The following is a 25,217-nucleotide window of genomic DNA, read 5'->3' as shown; positions in this document are numbered from 1 at the left end:
CGAGATTTTAGAAGGGTGGGAACTCTGCGGGTTTTAGCGCTCAGAGACTCCGCTGAAAAAGCTTTGAAGGGCAGTGCCGGGTGCGGTACTTTACAGTGGCTGACCGTTTGTTATGAATTTTATTTATCTTTATAGAAATGGCCTGGGATGTTGATGTTCTTAGAATGATACGTTTACTTGAGTGTGAAGATGCTTGGGCTGGTAACATTTTGAGTGACAGAATCGGTAAGGCTGCGATTTTGCCCTCGGGGGCGGACGCGAACTCACTAGAGCCTGAATATTCTGCTGGGCGGGGTTACGAGGGCGGGATTAGGGAGCAGGACTAGGGAGCAGGACTGGGAGTTTACTGTCAGCACGAAAGAGTCCTTGGAGCGGAGGCGGGTTAGGGAGCAGACGGAAGCAAAGAACGGTGAGGTATTTCCCATACGAACGGTCTGTTGCGTTCTCTCTCGTCCCATACAGATCGTTCCAGTCATTTAACCTGTTGCAATCTTTCCAGTGTTCTGTTTGGTCCCGCTTGACTTTCCCTGCACTCTGTCAAACTCAACGAACTGCCCCTGCAGTCTGCTACTTTAGTTTCCCCAATCATGTATTTCCCTCCATATCTTGTCTCCCCCCGCCCTTCCGTTCAGTTTTTATTATCTTTCTACTCCTCCACTTTTCCCCTTTGCTGACCTTTCACTCGCCAGACTTCCTCAACTGAAACCTCCGAGAGTTGTTTTGTCATAGGGACATTTTAGGTCCACCCCGCGGTCTTGCAGTTATAATAAATGCTTTCTGTGAGTTGTAGTAAGCTTAGTTAGCGACTGTTAAACCAACTGAACTAGCTCAAAGGATAACTATATTATTTAGTGGAAAAAAGATCAAGACTGCAAGCGTTGTGTCCCTATGACATAGAATCTTCTTCATACCACTTCACCCAGTTGATTGTAATTGCTGTTGTTCACTGCCTCAGGTAGTGTCATTTCACCTCCTTATGCCTCTTTCTTGACCACTTGTCATTTGTCCCACTGCCGATCTTACACTTACTCCATATCAAGTCCATGGAACCTGATTCACCCACCCGTCTGACCAGAATTTCACTTGCTTTCCTCATCCATATTAGTACTAAACTTTCGTCCCTCAGGGTCCCACTGCGGCCCCATCATCCTCCTGCGGTCACTTTCCACATCCCGCTGGTCACGTCTGATATTACCTGGCAGTCTCTTTTCTCCACGTTTCTAATTTCACGGCACCTCGTATTAATCTACTACGTCGTTCACTGTTTCACCCCTTGACCCCCCATGTATTCTTTGCTACCTTCCGGATTGCGCTGACTATTCCCTCCTGGTCCACGTTTCTATTATCTCTACTTCTGTTCATGCTGCCTTTAATCGGATTTTTTATTATTTTGGACAATGTTTTGAACCCTACATAAAACATTAAGCGTAGAAGACCTAAATGTGAAAATTACGCTTAACTGTATTATGCAAATATATTTTGTAAACATTGAAATGAAAGATGGAAGATTGCTGGCCGGGCCCTTAAGACATTCCTCTCTTGTGCAAGATGATTACTTGGGGACTAAAGGTCAGCGCAAAGGAAGTTTGTCAGTGTATAGTCTTTTCCACAATTGACATTTGAAACTGGACACATTAGTATTGTAGTGTGTAGCATTTATATAGTTTTTCGTATATCGTTGTGGGGCCTATTTTCGCATGTGCGGACCTACACCATTGAGGTGTGCACGGTTGGTGCAGAGTGCTGTATTTGTTGTCATCCTTGGTGTCTTAACTTAATGACCGCAGATATGCTTTTATCTTGTCTTGTAGTGCAGTGGATAAAATTGTGATGGAGGTGGTAGCACAAGAGCCTCACATAATTTAGTTGTAATTTGTTGAGGTTTATAATTTACTTAGGCTCCATGCTATGCTTCATGCTTTCTTTTCCGAAATAGCAAAAGACACACAAATGATGGACGGGATGCAGAACAAATCAAAACATTCACCCCCAGTCAAGAGATCTGAGTTCAAATTCATAAACTTTTATTCGATTATAAAAAATTTACATAATCATAAAAAGTACACATTTTTCTTAAAAAAGAACCATCATTTTTGCACTGGGGTTTACATATTTACATCTTATAAAACAATGTTCTGTCGGATTCTTGTTACTATTTTTAAAAAGGTTGCTATCATTTTGGCTTCGTGCGGGTTTGCCGGTGACTGTAGATAGGCAAGCGCTGGATAAGTGTTTCTATGGCCACTTAGGCGTAGAAGAGGGAGGATCCATTTTTTCCTGGCCACACTGTAGTATTTGCAGAATAGTGTGACATGGACCGTTGACTGCTTGGAGACCCCGTCACAGGGACAACAGGTCATGATCCGTGACCAGTTATTCTGTTCTGGAAATGAGACCAGGCGAAAGAAGAGGTCAAACCGGAGTCTGGTCAATAAGAACTTTTCATGGTTCGAGAGAAAGAACGTGAGATAAGGCTGTATCAGTTTCCCTGATTGCAGTTTGGAGATTTTTTCATTTTGAGCTTTCACTATCTCCACTTGGTTCCGAAGTTCTCTCAGGTGGCCTATACACAGTTCTTTCAGCTGCTTCTTGGATATGTCTTCAATCGAAGCTGGGTCAGAAAAGTATTGCTCCCGGTTGAGATCTTGGAAAAATTTAAAAACGTAATTGAGCCAGGGGATTTTTCTCCAGTGAGCTAGGCTAAGACAGTCTGTGATGAGGGCACGTGTTACGTGGCTTTCTGGGTTGCACCATATGCGATGCCATAGGATGAGAGGTTGGCAGCGTATGGTGTCTGTCACAAGTTCCATCCCTAGCTCTCGATGGGATGCTAATATCGGAGAGCTTTGGGGGAGGGCCAGTACATATTTAATAAAGGCATTCTCCGTAGCCTGTAGTTGCTTGATGCACCCATAACCCCAGATGCCTGCTCCGTAGCTCGCCACACTGTGGCATTTTGCATAGTATAGAGTTATGAGTTCTGATGGAGCAGGTTTGCCTAATTTTCTGGAGAAAGCGCAAAGAGCGGATGTTACTCGGCGAAAATTAAGATTTCTGGCTTCTATGGCTTTTCGCCAGGTCATTAAGTCGTCAACAAGTATGCCCAAATATGGATATACTGACGTTTTTTCCAGCTTAATGTTGTTTATGTAAATAGATTTTGAGTTCCCTGGTTTGGATCCTATGGACATTGTAAATGTTTTCTTTGTGTTTACTTTTAGTCCCAGTGAGTCCATGAACATCACATATTTGTCCAGTTGTCGTTGTAATTGGTTGGCTGTGCGGGCCAGGATGACCGAGTCGTCGGCGTAGAGTAGGATGGGTATGGGGCGGCGAGCTATTTGCGGGAGGTCCTGGCTCCCTGCCAACATTGCTTCTTCAATCCCGTTGGTATATAGATTGAATAGGAAGGGGGCCAATACGCACCCCTGCCTTACTCCTCGCGTGATTTTGAAAGGGCGTGATATGTCGCCGCCAATGCCGTAACGCACTCGCCCTTCTGCGTTGGTGTATAGGCCCCTGAGAAAAGCCAGTATCTCTGGATCTACTCCGAGTTTTGACATGATTTCCCACAATTTGGAGTGCTGAACACAGTCAAAAGCCGCGCTTAAGTCTACGTAGACTAGATAGATCTTCCCTTCTTTTGCATGGGCGTACTTCCCGGCAAGAAGCGTCAAGTTTAGGGCTTGCTCCACCGTGCCGAGTCCCTTCTGGAAGCCGTATTGCAGATCGGTGAAGATGTTATTTGCCTTGGCCCAAGATTGTAAGCGGTCCAGAAGTAGTCGACCTGCAATTTTACCCGTAGAATCCAGAAGGGAGATCGGCCGGTAGCACGCAGGGTCGTTTCGGTCCCCTTTCTTAAATATTGGCAAAAGAGTGGATGAAGACCATGAGGGAAGGAGACCGACTTGGGCGACTGCGGTCATTACCCTGGTTATTATTAAAGACCAGTAGTCGCTGTTGTGCAGGAACACGTCCATGGGTACCCCGTCTGGGCCGGGAGCCTTGCCAGTTTTTGACGCTTGTATCGCTTTTCTGACCTCGGTTACTGTAAAGCGTAAGTTAATTGGAAGAAAATGGGTTTCTACCTCGGCCACGCGTTCTGTTTGGGGTGTGTCAGATGCCGAGCCGAAAATTTTTGTGAAGTGGAGGACCCATTCATTTTCTGTTACTGCGACATCGAGGTGATTTGGATCGGTGTCATTTTCCAGGAAGGGTGATCTAATAGTCTGCCAGAAAGTGGTGCTATCTTTTTTTAATGCGCTCTCGTGTAATTGGCACCAAAGATCTCTCTTGATCTGGCGCCTTCGATTTTTCCTTGTCTCATTATACAGTTTCCTCCGGGATGAGATTAGTTGGGCGTCCCTTGGTTTCTGCCGAAGGGCTTCTTTTAAAGCTGAGAGGGCTTTTGTACAGTCCGAGTTAAACCATCTATTGGTCTGAGATGTTGGTTTGTTTGTCCTGAATTTGACTAGCTCATCTCTTATAGCCCCTTGTATGTTGTGAAAGGAGGCGATGATTAGTTCAGGAGAAGCTTCTGCGGACAGACAGTCCCTTTGCCATGGGAGCGTTTTTTCAAGAATCCTTTGCGTGGTCGTCTCAGGGTCGACTTTAGCCCATTTAACTGCAAAGCCGTTCCTTTTCTTTAGTGTTATTGTTTGCTGGTCGAGAGAGCTAGTTCTCGTTATGGGGGGATCTGCTTTCCACATTGTGATCTCCACGCTTAGGGGATAGTGGTCGCTGATCGGGCTGGACCCTACTTTGTAATTTGTTAACGTATTCTTGCACGTGTTAGAGGCTAGGATGAAATCGATGGTGGATGCGCAACCTCTCCCATGGAAGGTGGGTTGGAATTCCTGTACCGGGTCCACTAGCTCGTTTACAAAGTCTAGGTCCAGGGTAAATATGATTTCGTTCAGCTTGTTTCCGCTTTGTGAGTGTGCAAAGTGAGGGACCGGGTTACCGGTTACAGATAGTAGGCCACAGGTTCCGGTTTTATGATTTGGACATATTGGGTGGTTGAAATCGCCACCCCAAATAAATTTTATTGTTGCACTTGGATTTGAGTTTTGCAATGTGGAAATATAATCCACCATTTCGACCAAGTTTATGCAGCAGTCCTGGGTGCCTGTGTTGTTATAGTAGTTGATAAGTATGTAAGTATTCGTTGATACAGTGGCATGATGTGTGATTTGAATGATCTGGAAGGCAGACGTTTCTTTTATTAGTTTTACCGTGGATGCTAGAGTGTTAGAGAAGTAGGTCGTGAGACCGCCTTTGGGTCTTCCCATTGAGCTTGGCGTCGCTTTTGTGAAAAATGTCTTGTATCCCGGTAGATGGAGGGGGGATAAACGCCAGGTCTCTTGTAAGCACAAGATTGGATGGCTTCGTGCTATTTCCAGCCATTGGGGGCATGTTATTTTGCTGGCTAAGCCTGCAACGTTCCAAAAAGCTATACCTACGGCAGTGGCCTCATTAATTGTCGAGGTGGCAAGAGTGATTTTACCACTGGTTGTGACTTCTGTGGTTACAGGTTGCTCAGTGGGTGATCTTACACTCGTGACCGAGATCTCAAAGGGACAGGGAATTGAAAGGTTATTTTGTTGAGTCATGGAGGGCTCTGCTAGTTCAGGTTGTTCAGGAGAATTTTTCTGGTGCTTATCGAGGACTAAGGGGTAGGGAACTTCATCTAAATAATGGAAGACAGCTATGGGTTCATTCCGATCGACCGTGAACGGTCAATCGATCATATCAAGACCCTCATAGCGGTTGTGGGTTGGGAAGCCCTGCCAGCCTTCATATGCGGGATATGGTCTGTCCTGCCAGTATGGGGCTTGGGTATCACCATACCTTTCTCTGGGTCCTCCCCTATCTTGGTACTCACAAGGGAAGTCCCGCCGATTCCACGGTGTTTGACGCCATGGATCTTGGTTTCGTCGGGGTTTGGGAAGATGGTGCCATTCCCAGGGAGGGGGGTTGATTTGTTGTTTCATTGGGGGGTAAAACAGAGAGAGGTGGCAGGCGTCTACTCCTCCTTTTTTCTCGAGTTGTGGCCAGGCACATATGTAATCAACCGTTGCGGGATCTTTGCATGTTACTATAATGCAGTCACCGCGTATTGATTTCTTGGTTTTGCCTATCCAGGCTACCCTGCGTGCTGATATAATTCCTCCTGATAGATGGGATTCAAGGGGTCTATTTATGCTAAGCCACTGCATGGCCTTGTTTTTAAGCGACCATGCGGTTTCTGGGGTGTCATCTACTAACTCGGGTACTCCTGTTAAAACTATTGTGTAAGGAGTAGCTTCAGGGGGTAGATGGGCAGGGCGTCTAACTACAGGATGTTTTTTCGGGGTGGTTTGCGATGTGATCTTGGGTGTTTTTTGGGGGGGTAGGGAGTTCGTGTGCTGAGAGCCAGGTTTCTCCTGAGGAATTCTGCTAGAATCTAAATTTTGTGCTGGGCATGAGGTTAGTGTCTCAGCCTTACTTCTAGTATCTATCTGTTGCCCTTTGTTTTGTTGTAGTGGCTTCTGTTGTGTTGGTTTCTCCTGCTGGGGATGGGATACATTTGTTATTGGTTTGGTTGTGTTTGTCGATGAATTGGGATTAGTTTGTACTATACGTGCTGTATTTGAGGGATTTGCTACTTTCTGATTTTGTTTCTGGTTTTGCTTTTTTGGTGGATGTGTAGTACTTCGCTGTCCCTTTACATCTATCCTGGTGTTTGTGTCTAGGAGAGTAGCTGATATTATCGTTAATTGAGCCTCAAGATTTCTGATGCTCAGCTGGATGGGTTTCAGATACTGGTAAAGTAGGTCTTTGGTGGTAGTTAACACTTGGGTTGTAATACTGCAGGTCCTACATTGCTCAGTTTGGTTATTGATATTGGATATTGGCTTGTGCGGGAGGGTGATGTCAGGAATGTGCAGCATGCTGTTAGAGCATGGGGAGTTTGAGTTAATTACAGGTGGGTTTTGTGTATTTTCACTACGTGGTAATCGGGTTACTGATGTTGCCTTTTCCCTTACGTCGTGCTGGGGTGAGATGTCTTGAATTAGGATGTCTCCTTGCGTTTGACAGCCAGCTAGGTCTGGAGTTGCTTCCAAGTCTTCTAATGATAATGAAGAGGATTCCAGCTCGGAGTGAGTAACTGACAGGTCGACTACTGAGGGGACAGTATTGAATTCTGTGGTTAGAGGGAGCACTGGGAGTGAACTATTTTGGGAGGTCAAATTGATTGGAGAAGCCACATTCGCTATAGCGCCAAGTGATGAGCGTTTGGCGTTTGCGCTCATGAGGTCCAAAGAGACCCTCTTTTCCATTAGGGCTATGCTTTGATTTATTGTTTCATTTACCCGCGATATAAACAAGTCAATGGGGCCAGTTACCTGTGCTACCTCCTGCGCGTGTTTAGACTTCGATTTGAGTTTAGAGGTGCTTCTGGTTTTGGGAGCCATGATGTTTGTTTGTTACCGGGTCGTCGATATAAGAGGGATGGCCCGGTCCGGTCTCTATCGGGCACTAACGGGCAACAACGGGCCCGCCCTTGGCCCGGGCTTCGCCCCGGGCTGCGTCCCGCGCGCGTCCCGCGCAGCGCGTGCCGCGAGAAGTTATTGCACTTCGTTGGGGCGGGGCACTGGAAGGGGGCGCGGCTCACGCAGGAAGAGGACCAGCTGTAGATGGTGAATGCTGGTCCTCGCAGTCCTGGGGCCGGCGCCTCGTCCTCCTCTGCGGCTCCCTCTCCCGGTCGCGGTGCAGGGCTTCAGGTGATGACAGATGCTACTCCCGTAGCGGAAAAACGGCAGCTGGTTAAAGCGGTGAGTCCTGTGGCAGTTGAGCTGTCTCTGCGAGATCTGAGTTAAATCCAACATTCTTTTTCTCACCATGCCACCCCAGTTTAGACCCAGCCATATGCAAATCAGTCTTAACCCTGTGCCTCATGCGAGTCCGGTCCTCGGATGCTTGATTCCGTTCTGGGAAGGACATGGCTTTTGTAGTTCGGACTGGACTGTTCCCATGGGGCACAGGGTCAGAGCTGATTTGCATATCGCCATTGTCTAACCCAGGGTGGTGTGGAGTGCAAAAAAACGATGGATTTGGGCCCAGATCTTTTGACTGGGATGAATGTGTGACATTGATCCACATTCGGTCCATCACCTCTTTTGTTTGTCATGGGAACAGTCCAGCCCAAACTGCCAAGGGTAGGACCTGGCTTGGCAGTTTGGGTTGGACTGTTCCCATGAAGCACATGGTCAAGACTGATTTACATATGGCTGGGTCTAAACTGGGGTGACATGGTGAGCAAAAGAACAATGGATTTAACCCAGATCACTTAACTGGAGGTGAATGTTTGATTTGCTCTGCATTCCATCCATCATCTGTGTGTCATTTGCTTTCTCACCCTAAGTGCGGCGGCTAGGCCCTAAGTGCGCTGGGTATGCCCAAACGTGGGTCCGGGCTTACTGTGCCACTGGTTGATGAGGGGTGATACCCTGAAACCGGTCCCAGGATGCGTCTTTCCGGTCCTTGTAGGACATGGATTGGCATTTCGGGCTGGACTGTTCCCATGAGGTCAAGACTGATTTGTATATGGCTGCGTCTAAACTGGGGTGGCATGGTGAGCAAAAGAACAATGGATTTACCCTGGGTCGCTGACTGGGGGTGATAGTTTGATTTGCTCTGCATTCCATCCATCATCTGTGTGTCTTTTGGTTTCTCACCCTAAGTGCGCTGGGTATGCCCAAATGTGGGTCCCGGCTTACTGTGCCCCTGGCTGATGAGGGGGTGATACCCTGAAACCGCTCCCAGTATGCGCCTTTCCGGTCCTGGTAGGACATGGATTGGCATTTTGGGCTGGACTGTTCCCATGAGGTCAAGACTGATTTGTATATGGCTGCGTCTAAACTGGGGTGGCATGGTGAGCAAAAGAACAATGGATTTACCTTGGATCGCTGACTGGGGTGAGTGTTTGATTTGCTCTGCATTCAGTCCATCATTTGTGTGTCTTTTGCTTTCTCTTACGAAATAGGCAGGCATTTACCTGCATGGTCTTCTGGTCTTGGTTTCAGTACTACTACAAGGGGGCACAGCCCATACCCTCCGATCATCAGTGTTACAAAGTGATCATTAATAAAGGATGACCATTAAAAATATTACAAACTTACAATATGTAGAAACACTTTCTATTTTTTTTTCATCTTTGACTTTGCTGTTAATATTATAAACAATTGCTTTCTTTTACAAAAGTACAAATGCAATAAGTTTTTCTGCAATTTCTATTATACATGCAATGTTTATTATACATGTAATTACGATAGAACAGTTGGGAAATTATCGTACAGCAAGACTTATTCACTATATAAATAGTATTGTCTGATATATAGATCTCTATCTCCACCAAAGCATGAAACAGCCTCCCTCACCACATCAGAGCCTCTTCATTGCTTCTTGACTTCTCTAGTTACCGTAGACGTGGCTTTTCAAATAATCATGCCAAGTAGACCTACTTAAGCTGATATCAAATATTCTCAAGTTAATTTACACAAAAATATATACTTTTTTTAACCGTTCATCCCAAGTTGGAGAAAAATAGGAGCCTTTTTTGCTCTTAAGTCTTTATGCACGGGTCAAAATATTATAAAGCACTCAACAGTTTTGAACACTCACCAGTTTGCGAACCCCTGAAGTTAGTTGGCGTGCAGTTGGCATCCCATTTCTGCAGACCAATCTCTATTTCTATGTGAGACTCGCATCCAATCTGTGAAATGTAAGCTAATAAACAACCATCATGTAGTACTATACTAATTCCACATCTCATGCAGAGAAGTCTTCAATAGGCAGAAACTGAGAAAGGGTCATCCATACTTATGTGTTTGAGTGAAGATACATATTAGCTATTACCTCTTACATATTTAACCAGGAGATCATCAACCGGAGAACAGCCCTTCTAGGGCATTTATCACAATATACATCTCCTGTGAAGGAACATTTGATACATCTATGGCGAATGGGGAGGCCCCATTCAAAGGTAGATGATTGTAAGCAGAAATACTGCAAGATATATGTTGATACCTCTTGGTTTCAGAGAAGTCTTGCAGAGGTGTAGCCTATTGGAAAGTGTGCTGCCATGACTCCCAAATAATCTCATGGCATCCACTCACTTTATACATTGGTTGTTCAAGAAAGAGATATAAATGTGTCCATTCCACAGAGCTACGTACTCAAAAGTTGAGACTTTAGTGGCATGGCAGAGCTGAGCAATTTCCCTTAAAGCCAACAGCAGACTCACTATAATAAGGATTTCCGAGTAGTTATTTGAAAAGAATTAGGTTACAGTAAGAGGAAATAGCCACCTCCTTGGGGACATGAAGGCATCTGGCCGATTTTCATCCTTTTTATGTTCTCACATTATCCTCCCAGACTTCATGTCATTTTTATGGTTTAAATCTTTCAATTCAATTCAAAGATAGCTTTATTCGGTATTTGACAACACCATATAAGCAAACATTACAAAAAACGATTAAAACAACATTTTTTAAACATTTACATAGTAAAAAGGAGATTGTTACAAAGAATTCATATTCATTACACTAGTCATTCAATTAGTCTAGTATTAAAAACCCTATAAAAATTTTTCCTAAAAAGCGTTTGATATATGTATCGTTTCATTTGCTTGATAGAAAGGTTGAGGTAAATATGACATATTTATGTATTATATGGTGTTATTAGGCACAGAATAATACTTCAACAAACCCTCAGCCTTCTAATCGCTTCTCATAGACCCTCTACATTTTATAATGAACGACAGGAATTTTATCACCACTCCAATAGTACACTCGTCTTGAAGCAAATACAATCTTTGGAGGGCTGCTTTACAACTTCTCAAGCCCCACAGCTTTAATAGTGGCAGTAGATGTTTTTTCCTACCCCATTGATAGTACTTGCAGAAAAGTATGCAATGTATGTTAGACTGAGTGGCTACTCCGTCGCACGGGCAATTTATCATTTTCACTGACCAATCATTTGGGGCAGGGAACGTTATCAACCTAAAAAAAGAATCTGTCCTCAGACGAGCTAACAGCATTCTATGGTAAGGGGAGATATTTGGCGCCAAATAAGGATGTAGACCATGTTCATGCAAAATCTGGCGGTGGGCTATAATGGTAGACTTATTCCCATCTAGATAATATCTCCTCTCCTCCAATAGACCGAGACATGTCTCTTTTAATACTTTTTTGGGGATTTGGGCGCATGATATTGGGTCTGAAAAGAATTCTGGCTGGCCAATGGAGTTCAGGAATTTTTTAACGTAGGCTAGCCAGGGTTGTTTAGCGCCATTTCCTTGCTGCAGGCAATCCTGAATTACCTCCCTGTTAAAGGTCGTGTCCTCGCATGTCCAGATCTTATGCCACAACATGACTGGTGCTATCTTTATAATATCACTGATGTGTGATCTATCCAGTTCGTTGTGGCAAATAGTAGTGGATGTGGAGCGCGGGACTCCTAGGAGGTACCTCAGGAAAGCATTCTCCACCCTTTGGATTTCAGAGCTATCTGCAAGTCCCCAGATCCCCGCCCCATAGACAGCTGTGGACACACATTTTGCTGCGTAGATCTTAAGTAGTGTGTCTACCGGTTTCCCGCCAAGTTTTTTGGCAAATTGCTTAACCGCCCCTATTGCGCGGGCAAAGGCCAGGTTCCGGGAGGTAATCGCTGCAGACCATGTCCCCCTATTATTAAAAATAATACCCAGGTAAGAAAAAGTTTTCGACATTGCTATCTTTGAATCATTAACAAAGGTTTTGCAGTCTGGTACTTTTTTTCTCGTTGTGCATGACATCGTGAAAGTTTTCCCCACATTTATTATAAGGCCTCTAGAGCTCATAAAGGTTGCAAAGCCGGTTAATGCCTTTTGGAGTCCCCGCTGAGTGCGGGCCATAATCACCGCATCATCAGCATATAACAATAGCGGGACTGCGAGTCCATTTATCTTGGGGTAATCCACCTCCAGGTCATTCATCGAGTCTGCTACCTCGTTTATATACAAATTAAATAAAAACGGTGCAAGTATGCAACCCTGGCGAACGCCCTTTGCAATTGGAAATTTTCTGGTTTGCTCGCCGTTTTTGCCATATCTCACCGTGGCTCCTGCATCTCTGTACAGTTCCTGGTTGAAAGTTAAAATATTTTTATCTATCCCCATTTTAGTCAGGGTTTCCCACAGGATTCCATGATCCAGACAATCGAATGCCGAGGTCAAGTCGACGAATGTTAGGAACAGGTTCCCTTTTTTTGATCCAATATATTTATTTATTATAAGGGACAGGTTTAAACCCTGCTCTATGGTTCCCACACCCGACTTAAAACCATATTGGAATTTTGAGAGTATCCCGTTACTCTTGGACCAGGTTTGTAATTTGGTTAGTAACACCCTGCCTGCTACCTTCATTAAATTATCTAACAGAGAAATGGGGCGATAGCATTTTGGGTCTTGTCTGTCTCCTTTTTTAAATATTGGGATGACTATCGCTTCCTTCCATGTGTTGGGGAAACCTAGTTTGGTATAGGCGTTGAGGACATTTGCCAGTAAGGGTGCCCAGAGATCTACATTCCCTTTAAAAAGATCAATGGGGACACCGTCCGGCCCTGGAGCCTTTAGGCTTGCACTCTGGGAAATCGCTTGTTCCAGGTCTGCAGGGGTAAACATTACTTTTAGTGGGAAGTTTCCCTGTGGTTGTAAAAGAATCTCACTCCCCTCAGCCAACTCCTCTTGTGAGATCAACACAAGTGAGTCTTTCTTGTAGAGGGCAGTAAAATGATTGACCCAGACGTCTGCAGCTATACCAATTTCCATGGAGTCTACCTTCCTATCTAGAAAGAAGGGGGCATTTACTTCTTTCCAGAAGGACGTGTTATCCCTTAGTGCGCTTGCCTTTATCAAGGCTTCCCAAGCTGCATTTTTAAGTTCCTTCTTCCTTGTTAGGAGAGTCAGCTTGTAAGCTTGTCTAGCCTCCTTAACTTGGCTGCTATCCCTGGGTATGGTCTTTAAAGCCTGTAAAAGTGCTTTATGAGCACTTGTGCAGGCTCGATTAAACCAGCCATATATTCTCGTTTCATCCCTTGCCTTTAATTTTTTAGTTAGCTTAGCGTTTATTGTGGCTTTAATCTCATCGTATGCCTGTATTATTTGTTCTGGGTTGGTGCTTAGTTCCAGGCAGGTGTTAAATTGTCTAGTTTCTTTCTGTAATAGATCTTTCAGAAAGTTCGTGGGTTCAATTTTTGCCCATTTAATGGCATAGCCATTTTTCCTGGCCAGTGCCACTGAACGGCCATGCAATATATCAGTGGTGCTTATTTTTTGAGTGCCAGATTTCCCTAGTTTAAGGGAGGTACTAATAGGGAAATGGTCACTTATTGCTAGGCCCTCCGTTACAAACCCCCCCACCCAACCTTGGTTCCTGTTTGAAACCAAGATAAAGTCTATTACAGTACCTGCCCCATGACCAAAAAAGGTTGTTTGAAACACTACAGGTGGTTGGCAGAGTTCATTTGCAAAAGCCAAATCCCATTCATGCATAAATTGATTCAGCAAATTTCCCCCTAAGGAGTGTTCAAAGTGTGTGGTGGGATCCCCTTGTAGGTCAAAAATGCCACAGTTTTTTGTTTGGCTATAGGGACATAGGTGGCAATTGAAATCCCCCGCTATAAGTAAGCAGTCTGCCGCCTGGCCGCCTCTCTTTAGCAGTGAATCCATTTCCGCTATTAAGGTTTTTACCTCTACTTTTGGCATATTATTATAAAGGTTTATCAGGAAGAAGGAGCGCCCATTTAATTTAAAAAACAATCCTTGTAGTGAGCTCCCCACGCCTGCTTTTGGCCCACTTGCCTCATACATGTTCTGTTCTATGTTACAGAGATTAGAAGTAAAAATACAAAGTCCCCCCGAGCCCCTGCCTCGGTTACCCTGGATCGAAGGAACGTAGAAAGTGCTAAAACCCTCTATAGAGGTCTCATATGGGTCCCAGCACTCCTGTAGGCAGACTATATCCTGCTTTTCCATAAAAGTTAGGAATAGCTGGTCACGCGCTTTTTTCGCAAGCCCAGCAATATTCCAGGAAGATATCTTTAGCAAACAATTCCCCTCAGTGGTTGGGCCAGGTTCTTCCTGCCTAAATTGTGAGACCATGCCCTCCTGCAAGGCTTCAATCTCGTTATCGAGTTGGGTCTTAGTCCTATCTACTGTGCTCAGATGTGGTTTTGTGCTGGCAATTTCAGTTTTGGGCCCAGTTCCATTCTCGGTCCATGACCTACTGGATTTTTCTGTTAACTGCTGGCTTAACCAGTTTCCACCACCCGTGTCTTGCACTAGTGTAATCTCTGACATCACGGGGTTTGTATTTTCTACTAGGGAAGGGACATCATGGATTTTTTGTTGGGGAGCAGTGACTTCTAAGACCCCTGTGGTAACCTTTATTGGTCAATCGACCATGTCTAAGCAGTCGAATCTGTTCCTCATGGGAACCCCCTCCCAGTAATCAAAATTTGGGTTGCCTCTGCTGTGGTACCAGGGGCGGGAATTCCAGCCTCTGTTCCAACCATTATTGTTATTATTCCTATTTCTGCTTCTATTGGTATACCCCACCTGTGTCCAGGGCCAATCCTGGACATCATCCCATCCAGTTCTATTTTCGTAATTCGGGGTATTTAACGGAGGATAAAAAAAGGAAAGGCGCTGTACATCCACCCCCCCCCCTTTTTTCAAGTGCTGGCCAGGAAGAGATATAGTCAGCCATAGCAGGATCGTCGCAGTTGACTATAACGCAGTCCCCCTGTAGGCTTTTTTTAGTGTCCCCAATCCAGAACACTCTTCTAACTGAGTTGATTCTGCTATGATGCGATGGTTGTATAGGTCTATTTTGGCTAAGCCATTGCAGAACTTTGTTTCTCAGTGACCACGGGGGCTCATCCGAGCCCTCTGGTAATTCTGAGACCCCTGTTAGGACAACAGTGAACGGGGTGGCCTCAGGTGGAAGATGGAACGGCCGTCTAGGTCTAGGTCCCGTCCTCTGTTTCCCCTGAGCTTGAGAGGGCTGAGTTTTTTGGGGTTTTTGTGAATTCTCCTTTAGGTTGGCTAGCTGAGTATTTAGAGCTACTAGGGCTGGGGTGGGTTGCGTGTTATCACTAGTGGAAACGAGTTGGCCCTTTCCCTCAGCAGTTTGGGGTTTAGGAGTATTTTGTGGATTATGTTTGACGCTTTTAATAGTCTGGATGTTCCCTTCTTTATCTGGTCCACAGGGCTTTGGGCAAACAGCTGGTGTTGTGGATGGTTGAGTTGGTTTAGCCGATTTGACCGGCTGTTTGGTCTTCCCCTCCCCCATGTCTAGGGTACTCAGTGACTTCTGCATAAATGCAGGAGTATTTAGTTTGGCGAGTTGTTTTTCGATTACCCTTATGCTTTTCTCCAGGGGTTTCAGATGGTATTTTAACAGTTCCCCCATGCTGTTTGTGAGAAAGTCATGTAGTGTCACACATGAGGTACAAGGTTTTTGTATGCCCCCTACTGCGCCTAGTGTATCTAGGTTCCCCAGTGGCGTGATGTTCCGTGAGGGCGTGTTTGGGATCACACTATTGGTTGGTGATGGTGTTTGCAACACTACGATGTTGTTGCTATTTATGTTCGGATTGCAAGAATTCCCACCATTTGATGGAGCTGATATGTGCTCATGTGGGTTCGACCCCTTATTTAACCTCTTAGGTATGGCACCCTCCCTGGCCCCCGTGGTGTTAGATTCTATGGCCATTTCATGATTTTGTAGGAGTTGTAAATCTGGTGTTTTTTCCAGATCCTCCCCAAAATCAGAATCGGGACCTAGTGACAACTGTGTTGCTGACAAATCCACAGTGTTTGGAACTGTGTGAACTAATGCACTTGTTGGATTCAGCAGGGGTATAATCGGCCCCTTTTGTATAGGGGTTTGTGCTGAGGCCAACGGACCCATAGACGATCTTTTTCTGGCCATCTCCAGTTCGTGAGACACCCTTCGATCTATCAATTGAATAGTGTTGTCAATGGCTGCGTTGGCCTTGTGTAGGAATAGGTCAAGTGGACCCGTTATGTCAGTGGTTTTGTCTGTCTTTTTGCTTCTAGTGACTCTGGTCATGGTTGGGGGCTATGCGTCTCAGGCGCAATAACTTGTGGGTCACGAGTAAACTGATATTGCTATAACAATTGTTTTTGGCTAGACTATGAGGTCCCACTAAATTATGACCACACAGATCAACAAGTGGACGGAGCAAAATATAAGAATAAAATAAAAATACCGTGGCCCAGTCCAGTCCTGCACAGTCTGTAACGGGCTGAAACGGGCCCGCCCTTGGCCCGGGCTTCGCCTCGCGCTTCTCCACGCGCGCGTCCCGCGTTGCGTGAAGTATGGTTTAATTTAAAGGGAGGGTAAAAGGGCGTTACCGCCGGGGGAAGAGGCACCAGGTGGTGGAAGCAAAGGCTTCTGGTCCTCGCAGTCCCCCGGTGCAGGCAGCCAACAAGAGTGGGGTCTAGCGCACGCTGGGAGCTGTTGGACACTCCGTCGATCAAGGAGGAGCTCCCACCAGCAGCGCGACCTCGAGGGATTTTTCCAGGCAATTTGGCGCTAGTCCGCTTCCAAACGTCCTTCCAGGCAGCAGTAGCACGGATTCAGTGAGTGGCACCCGCGAAGCGGGTGTCACGAAAAGTAAATAGGGAACGGCAGGTGATGGGCGTTACCGCCGGGGGAAGAGGCACCAGGTGGTGGAAGCAAAGGCTTCTGGTCCTCGCAGTCCCCCGGTGCAGGCAGCCAACAAGAGTGGGGTCTAGCGCACGCTGGGAGCTGTTGGACACTCCGTCGATCAAGGAGGAGCTCCCACCAGCAGCGCGACCTCGAGGGATTTTTCCAGGCAATTTGGCGCTAGTCCGCTTCCAAACGTCCTTCCAGGCAGCAGTAGCACGGATTCAGTGAGTGGCACCTATTGGGTTTTACAACATCCAAACAATACGGCCATGTTTCTTCAGGTAAGCCTAGCCAGGCAAGCGTTAATGCGGGTAAAAATGAATACTATCAGTGCCCGCAGGCGTCGGACAGCTGTGCATGCCGCAAATATCGTCATAAACAATCAAACATTTCCCGCCCCCCTCCCCTGTCCACCTACCAAAGAAAGAAGAAAATGAAAAACCCCTTCGAAGTCAAAAAGGGAATAGGGAGCATGAGGTAAGAATCAACGCCTGTGGTGCCGTGAGCCCTTGGTTGCCGTCTGTTCCAGGATGGGAGTGTCCGCTAGCCTGAGGAGGCGCAAGTATCTGGGACAGCTCAATTCACGGAACTCTCCCGTGAGCAGCGTTAAGAAGCGACGCCACAAGTCCGGGAATTCGTTCCCTCTGCCCGCCCTCACCAGGGATAGCTTCTCCATGCCAAGCACCGACCATAACCTTTGTAACCAGCCAATGTGTGGAGGGGCCTGTAGGGTTCTCCAGTGTGCTAATGTTTTGTGTGGCTGCCCCTAGGGCAATTGCTATGAGGCGGCCTCTCCCGGGATTTCAGGGGCTACATCAGGGTATTGGGCAGCCCCAGCAAGATGTAAGCAGGGAACCGGGGAAGTTGGGTGTCTAAGTGGGAGTCTATGGCATTTATGATCTCATCCCAGTACCCCTGTATCCGGTCACAGCTCCAGAGCAGGTGTTCCAGAGTGCCTAATTCCCCACAACCTCCAACAGCGGTCGATGATGTTGGGGTTGGCTTGATGAAGGTGTTCGGGGGTTAGGTACTATTAAGTGGCTACCATGGTGAGGGTTTCCGTCAGCCCGGTGTGGTATGCGGACTGTCGTGCCCTGTGATATATCCCACTCCACTCCTTGTGAGTAAGAGTCCTGCCAAGTTCCCGCTCCCAGCGGCACCGGCCCGCGTTGTATGTGTGTCTGTTTGTGAGGAGGAGGTGTTGATACAGGTCCAAGATCAATTTCTTCTCGGAGGTACGTGTGAGTAGCCATTTCTCGTATGGGGTGAGATGCCGTTGTGCCCCGGGTTTGATGTCGGGGTGAAGTGCCCAGTGCCATACTTGCAGGTAAGCTAATCTGTCTTCCTCTCGGAGGCCGTACTCTTCCTTCAGCTGTGGAAAGGAGAGGAGCCCTTCTAGACTGAACATGTGTCCGAGCTCCCTGCAGGGAGAGCGGCGCCAGATCGCAAATGCTTTCGGGTCGAGGCCTGGGGTAAAGTCGGGGTTGTCAAAGTGTGGCGTGAGAGAGGAGGGAAAGGAGGAGAGATCGTGTTTGATCACGACGCGGTCCCACACCTCCATTACCGTGCCTGTGATATAAGAGGCGTAGAGGTTGGGAGGCCTGAGGTGTCTGGGGAGGAAGGGGATCCCTTGCAAGGGCCTACCCGCTACCGCCTGATCTTGGAAAAGCCAGTGTTTGCTGGACTCCAGCTGATACCATTCCACCAGGCTTCGAAGTTGCGCCGCGTCGAAATAGAGTTGGAGATCTGGGACCCCGACGCCACCGTGGCCGGGTGGAGTGACGCAATGTCATGCTTGAAGCGCGGTCGGCGACCGTTCCATATGTAGCGCGCCAGCTCTGACTGCACCTGTCGTATCCAACCCTGCGGTGGTCGCAGGGGGAGGGTTTGGAATAAATAAAGAATCTGTGGTAGCAGGGTCATCTTGGTGGCGGCTATCCTCCCTAGCCAGGAGAGGGGGTGTCGTTTCCATCTCCTAAGTTCTTCCCGGAGCCGTGTGCGGAGTTTGGAATAGTTCGCGTCCACAGTAGCTGGAATAGTGGGGCCCAGGAGGACAACCAAGTAGGGGACTGTGGAGCTGGACCACTGCACATCGTGCTCGTCCTGCACTTCGGAGAGGGTGTCAGGTGATAGAGAGATGCTAAGGGCGATCGATTTCTCTGCGTTGATTTTGAATCCGGAGGCAAGCGCAAAACTATGCAGTTCGATAAAAAGCGCCCGTAGCGATTGTACCGGTTCGGTAAGAGAGAACAGAACGTAGTCCGCGTTGAGACTAATTTTGTCGATATCCCCACCAAACTTGATGCCCTTGATAAGGGCGTGCTGCCGAATCCGGTGAGCCAGCGGTTCCATGTAGAGGGCGAACAGAATGGGGGGAAAGGGGGCATCCCTGCCTGATCCCCCGTCCAATCGGGAATCGCGAGGAGGTGTGTCCATTAACTTGTACCGCGGCGTTAGTTTGCTTATAGCAGTTCAAAATGCGGTTGCAGAGGTTTTCCCCAAAGCCAAATCGCTGTAGGGCCTGTGCTAGGTAGGGCCAGTGCACTCTATCGAACGCTTTTTCAGCGTCGATTGTGAGTAGCATGCAGTCCGGCCGAGCGCGGGACCCTGCCTCGATGAGGTGGAGTACACGTCTGGTGTTATCACTGGTCTGTCGCTGGGGAATGAACCCCGCTTGATCAGGCCCCACTAGCTGTTGCATGTAGGGGGCCAGTCTGCTCGCTATTATGCCTGTAAAGAGTCTGAAGTCGACATTCAACAGCGAGATCGGGCGATATGATCCTCAACGGGTTGTCCCTACCTGGCTTTGGGATGACAGAGATCGACGCCTCCAGGAGTTCTGCAGGAATAGCGCCATCCTCATCAAAGGAATTGAAAAGGTCCCATAGGAGGCGGGGCCAGTTGGTGGCAGAACGTCTTGTAGAAGCTGGCCGGGAAGCCATCTGGGCACAGGGATTTCCCAGGTTTCAAGTGGGAGATTGCCGATATCACCTTCTCCAAGCCGATGGGCCTGTCAAGGAACTCAGTTTGAGCCGGAGTCAGGGATGGGAGATTTGCCCCTTGCAAGTAGGCCTGGCCCGTTTGCGGGTCTAGGGCGTCTCCGGTGCAAAGGGATGTGTAGAATTCCCCAAAGGCCTCTGCTATCGCCACAACCTCCGTGACAAGGTCTCCCCTCTCTGTTTGTAAGGCCGGTACCCCTTGCCTTTGACGCTGCTCCCGCAGTCTGCTTGCCACGAGCCGCTCACAGCAGTCCCCTCCAGTGTAATACGCCTGCTTGAGGCGTAAGGCAGCATATTCCGTGGCGTCCTGATTTAGAGCAGCCAGCATTTTCCTTTCGGCGCACAATTGCCGCCATGCTCGTGCTGCCCCGGTTCGCTGGTGCAACTGCTCCAGTTCTGACACTCGTTGCATAAGGTCTGCCCGCTTCTGCGCTCTTTCCCTATTGTCAGCCACGGCTACTGAAATAAATTCGCCGGGCAGGACTGCTTTCAAGGTCTCCCACTGAGTGGTCCGCGAGGTGCCTGCGTTGTTGTTTTGGGTCAAGTATTGAGTGATGGCGGCTTTTATCCGCTCCACCGTGGAGGGAGTATGAAGCAGGGCCTCTCTGAGGTGCCAGTGTCGCCGCTGAGGGGGCGTCGCAGGGAAGAAGAACGTGGCCACCACCAGGGAGTGGTCAGAGAGCGAAGCCGGCAAGATGTCCACATCCAGTGCTTGCGCTACCAATGGGGAGGTGCATAATAGGTAGTCCAGCCTAGCATATGGCTTGTGGGCCCCAGAGTGGTAGGTGTAGGCGGTACTGTGTGGGTGGGAATGTCTCCATAGGTCAGTAAAGCCGAGGTCCTGGAGGTAAGCTTGTCCGGCCTTAGAGAGGGCCCCGACCTGGCCCCATCGTTGGCAGGAACGGTCCGCTGTGTTGTGAAAAAATAGATTAAGGTCGCCCCCAGTAGGAGCCGGCGCTCCGTGTTAGCTGTGGCTGCTGCTATTGCCGTCCTTAGAAACATTTCCTGCCCTACGTTGGGTGCATAAATTGAACCCACTATCAGCCTCTGACCTGCCAGTAGGAAGCGATGTGCCAACAGTCTCCCCTTAAGTTCAGCCTCCCGTTGTAAGACCTTGCCCGGGAACGACCTGGACACCAATATCGCCACCCCTGCAACTTTCTTGGAGGAGGATGAAAAAAGCTGAGTAGGTAAGGGGCGGGAATTAAGGCGATGTTGGTCTTTGGGGAGGAGATGTGTCTCCTGTAGGAGGCAAATGTCCGCTGCTGAGTGCTCTAAAAGGGACAAAACCGCCCGGCGCTTAATGGGATTGTTGAGGAAGCTCCCATTCAAGGAGAGAATTTTAAGCGTGGTACGTGGCATCGGGCCTCAAGGTGGCTTCTGAAGCTGTGTGTGATGTGCCAAGGACAAAAGGGAAAAAACAGAAGGCCCTAGTAATAGGTGAACATGGGGAACCCCCCACAACAACCCCTCCCCCAACCATCCCAACAAACCCCCCCCACCCCACCCCTTCCCGCCCCCCACCCCTTCCCTCATTCCCAACGGTGAGTCCCCATCTTGTGAACATTGTCCCAGGCCTGTTTAGTCTCAGTCCAGGCCTGTGGTAAAATCTCAAAGGAGGGTAAAAAAGTGGCAGTGGCGACCCTGAGGCCCCCTGTCCAGTCCTCCCACTATGGAGCTGAATCTGAGTGCAACAACACCCCCATCTGTGCCCCCTCAGGGCCCCTCGCTTGTGTCTCTGGAGACTTCCTGTATCGCCGCCGCGTGTTCCATTGCCATTGTCTCGGGGTCCGGCTTAAGTCCCTTCTTGGACGGACGCCCGTGTCGCACCGTCTGCCAACCATCTATCGTCGTCCGTAGGGACTTCGGTTGGGAGGGCTCTGTACTGGGGCTCTCGTCTGTGACATCCCCCCGGCGGCAATGCCCAGCAGGTCGCACGTCTCCCGGAGGGATCTGAGCTGGTAGAGGGTCCCCTTCCATTTGAAAATGAGTCTAAAAGAATGCCCCCAGGAGTATGGGGTTCCGTTGTCGCGCAGGAAAGTCGTAGCCACTTTGAATGCCTTTCTCTTTTGTAGAGTAATCGCAGACAGGTCCTAAAATAGCTCTACCTTGTGACCCTGGAAGTGGAGGGGTTGCTTTTGGCGCGCTACTTTCAGGATGCGCTCCTTGAGGGGGTAGTCGGGCAGAAAAGCAAGGATATCGGGTGGCGGAGAAGATGCTCGGCGTGCTAGGCCCACTCTGTGGGCTCTGTCTATACGGATCACAAAGTCTGACGGTTCACCCAAGACGGCCCGAAACAAGGATTGCAAGTAGGCCACGACATCGTTTCCTTCCGATGTAGATGGCACTCCTCTGACCCGTAAGTTGTTGCGTCGGGAGCGGTTCTCGAGATCTTTTGTGTGGGCTTGCAGGTCCGTCTGTTGCTCCTGGAGTCTGATAATCTCCTGCTGCAGTAGTTCAACCTCTTCGCTCCTAGCGTGCCCAGTGTTCTCAATCCCCGCTACCCGCTGTCATCTACGTCGCGACGCAACGCCCTGTATTCCACCGCCATGTCCTGTTTGAGGGTCTGGAAGTCTTCTCTAAGGGAGTTGAATAGGGACTCCATGAAGGATTTTGTGATAGGAGCCTCCCCCTCATCTCGCACCTTCTCCTTAAGCTGGGCCGGCATCGCAGGCTTGTCGGGACTCATCTCTCCTTTAGGTGTCCCTTTAGCCAGCATTTCGGGGATGGTGCGGCCCCCCTGTGGTTCGTGGTCGCCATGGTGCGCCTCCCCTGTGGCTCCAGTGGGGCACCTCATGCCTATGTCCCTCTTCAATGGATGCGCAGCCAAAAGCGGGTCCGGGCAGAAGGCGGAGTGTGCAGGGGGGGGGTCGACGCCCCCAGCGCCTGCCCGGTGCTCGAAGTGGGGCAAGGGCCCCCCGATCCCTGTTGGTGTGCGGTCCGTTCTCCGAGCCCAGCCGCCGCTGTAGAGTGGCTGCCGAACTATGGCCAATCTGGGTAGTTGCTTGCCTCTCTGGTGGGCCTGCCTCCGTGTTGAGAGCCTGCCTTGAGGGCCGCCTACCCGGTCCACCGCTCCGGTCTGCGGCGGGGCCGCCGTGCGCTCGTCTCGGCCAACTCGTAGCCTTGCAGGGTCTATGGGGCTGGAAAATGTGTGCCCAACTGGGCCACCGGTGTCCGCCCGGAAGCCCAATACCAATGGGCTCTGCTAGGCCCCGCGCCGGGGGCTTGATTAATGCCCCCGAGTTCGTAGTCCTGTCACTGCTTCCATGGGCTCGAAGTCAGCTCCTCGGGCCCGCAGCCTTGTGTCGCCTCTTTCACCTGGTGGGGCAGCTGTAGGACCCCAGGGCCCTCCCAGAGGGTAGGCGGGAAGCGCCTGAGACCCGAAAGTCCACCCTGTGCGGCCCTCCTGGAAGCGCGTCTGAAGGCCGTGTAACACAGGCCGCGCTAAGATTCTCGCCGGGGGCCCGAATCCCTGCCCCCCCCCCGAGTCCCGGGTCAGACGCCCAAGCGCCCCGCTCCTCACCTCAGTGCGGGCTGTTGCTAGTCACCGCCAGTGGTCGCTTCTTCCTCCTCCGGGCACCGTGCAGGCCCAGACCGGGGCCTCAATTAGCACCCCTCCCGGCCATACACGGCCCTCCGGATGTCAGGCCTCGCAGGGGTCGGCTCGGGGTAGGCTCGTTGCACTACTCCGCCTTGTCCCTCGTCCGGGGGCGGAGTGCAGTGATGTGGTGAACTTGCTGCAAAAGTCCGGCCCGGTCGGCGCTCCTCGGCGGGCTCAACCGCTGCGTTCTCTCTTTGGACCAGGAATGGCGCACACCTCTGTCGGAGGTCTCAGGCTCCGGGTGAGTGTTCGGGCAGATTTGCCGAGGGATTCTGCTGGGCACCATCGGCACCTCACCAAGAGCGGGCAGCAGGTAGGGCGGTCTGGGGGTGATATAAGAGCATTTAAGGCAGTATAGGGGTTTGGGACGAGGAGCCTCTGGAATACATGTCCTTTCAGGCCGTCATCTTGGCCACGCCCCCCTTCACATCATTTTTAAAAGGTATAGGCAGAATTGAAGATTTGCATTCAATATATTTCAGAGATTTTTTTCACTTCGCCATGTTAGCACATTGCTAGTTTGGCCTCTAATGCGGTAAACTTTGTTTCATCCTGGTCCTTGAAGTGGTGGGATATGGCATGCTGGAGCTGTGGATAGCAGTATAATTAAATGAGATCCATGCAGAACATACTCTACTTTGAGATCTGTGAATGAGTGCAAGTGTGAGTGAGATATTGCAAATCTGAGTAGATATATCAATGGTACCCCATTCTCTGAATCTCTTTAAAGGAACTGTCACCCTGTCTTGTCCCGAGCCCTAAGAGGGGTGTAGGGGTGGGAGAGGTTTCTCTGTCAATTTGCCATACCAAAGGTTTTCTTGCTGTGAGTCGCACCAGATAACTTGTGGCACGCCTGGGGTGGTGCACAGCACTCAGGAAGATGGTTTGGGGGAAAAACACAGCCCGCCTCTCAGTAGCTTAACCAAGGTCATTTTGTGGACCGAAGAACCACTCATTAAGAACAACTTTGTTTGAGGCTCTGTAGTAAGAAATGTCAGTTAATCCACAGTCCACCATCAAACAGGTTCTTGTAGCATTTTGTCGTGGATGCTGCATGAGTCTTATACTCCCGCAGAAAAATTCGAAGCAAAGCATTCACTATTTGAAAGAAGGATGGTGGGATGTTGGAGGGATAGTTTTGTAATGCATAAAGTAACTTGGGTAGGCACACCATCTTAGTGATGGCTACTCGTTCCATTGTTGATTAGGGGAACAAGTTCCAGTGGGAATGTTACATTGTCAACTGCTGAGAAATGATGGTGATACATATGCTCCCTAGTACCATAATCTAATGGAGGTTATTATCAGTTCCACTTACCACATGGTTGTGTCTGAGGCATCTCACCGAGGGTAAAGGATCAATTCTGATTGATAATTAGGAGGCCAGTCCTGACTGCGGCCTTATTAGGGTGCATCATTCTTAATCTTTGGTAGGTCTAGTGTTTTAAAAATGTTTATAGTTTGAACTTAAAATGTCTTTTCTGTTTTGTACTGGCCAATCAATCATGAGTAGCAGCTATTTTAAAACACAACAGCTCAACTTCTCTACACTGCAAGAAAGGGTATCTGCTGCATTAGATCTACAAGAAATTTTACCGCGCTGCACTCCTGTTTTTTCATTAAATAAATTCTTCTTTTAAATTGAGTTATTCAGCGTGCATCCCAGTCGTTAGTGCTGTGTCTGAAAGCACTAGAGAAGTAAACGTCGCAAGTGTGCCAGGTGCAGATGGACCACTGCCAAGCTGACGGGCGCACTTGACTTCAAAACTGACAAGTTTTTCTTCCAAGCTTCAAGTTTTGCAAGTGATGTTACCAATACATTGTGAATCATCAATCATTTGTCATTGCTTTTAA

The 25,217-nt window shown here is 48.7% G+C and overlaps 1 protein-coding gene across 2 annotated transcripts in view; it reads left to right on the top strand.

Annotated features, from left to right (window-relative positions):
- The first annotated feature begins 291 nt into the window (after positions 1-291).
- The window catches only part of FARP2 (FERM, ARH/RhoGEF and pleckstrin domain protein 2), a 1,631,776-nt gene continuing 1,606,850 nt past the window's right edge, over positions 292-25,217 (top strand). For both annotated transcript variants that reach the window (XR_015300958.1, XM_086944011.1), the window contains exon 1: positions 292-409. The gene's annotated coding sequence lies outside the window, so the exon portion shown is untranslated. The remainder of the gene's footprint in view (positions 410-25,217) is intronic.

Source organism: Lissotriton vulgaris, chromosome 11 (assembly GCF_964263255.1).
Source record: "Lissotriton vulgaris chromosome 11, aLisVul1.2, whole genome shotgun sequence".
NCBI classification, from domain to species: Eukaryota; Metazoa; Chordata; class Amphibia; order Caudata; family Salamandridae; genus Lissotriton; species Lissotriton vulgaris.
Note: the sequence above shows the minus strand (reverse complement) of the source record. Positions and strands in the feature narration are given on the sequence as shown.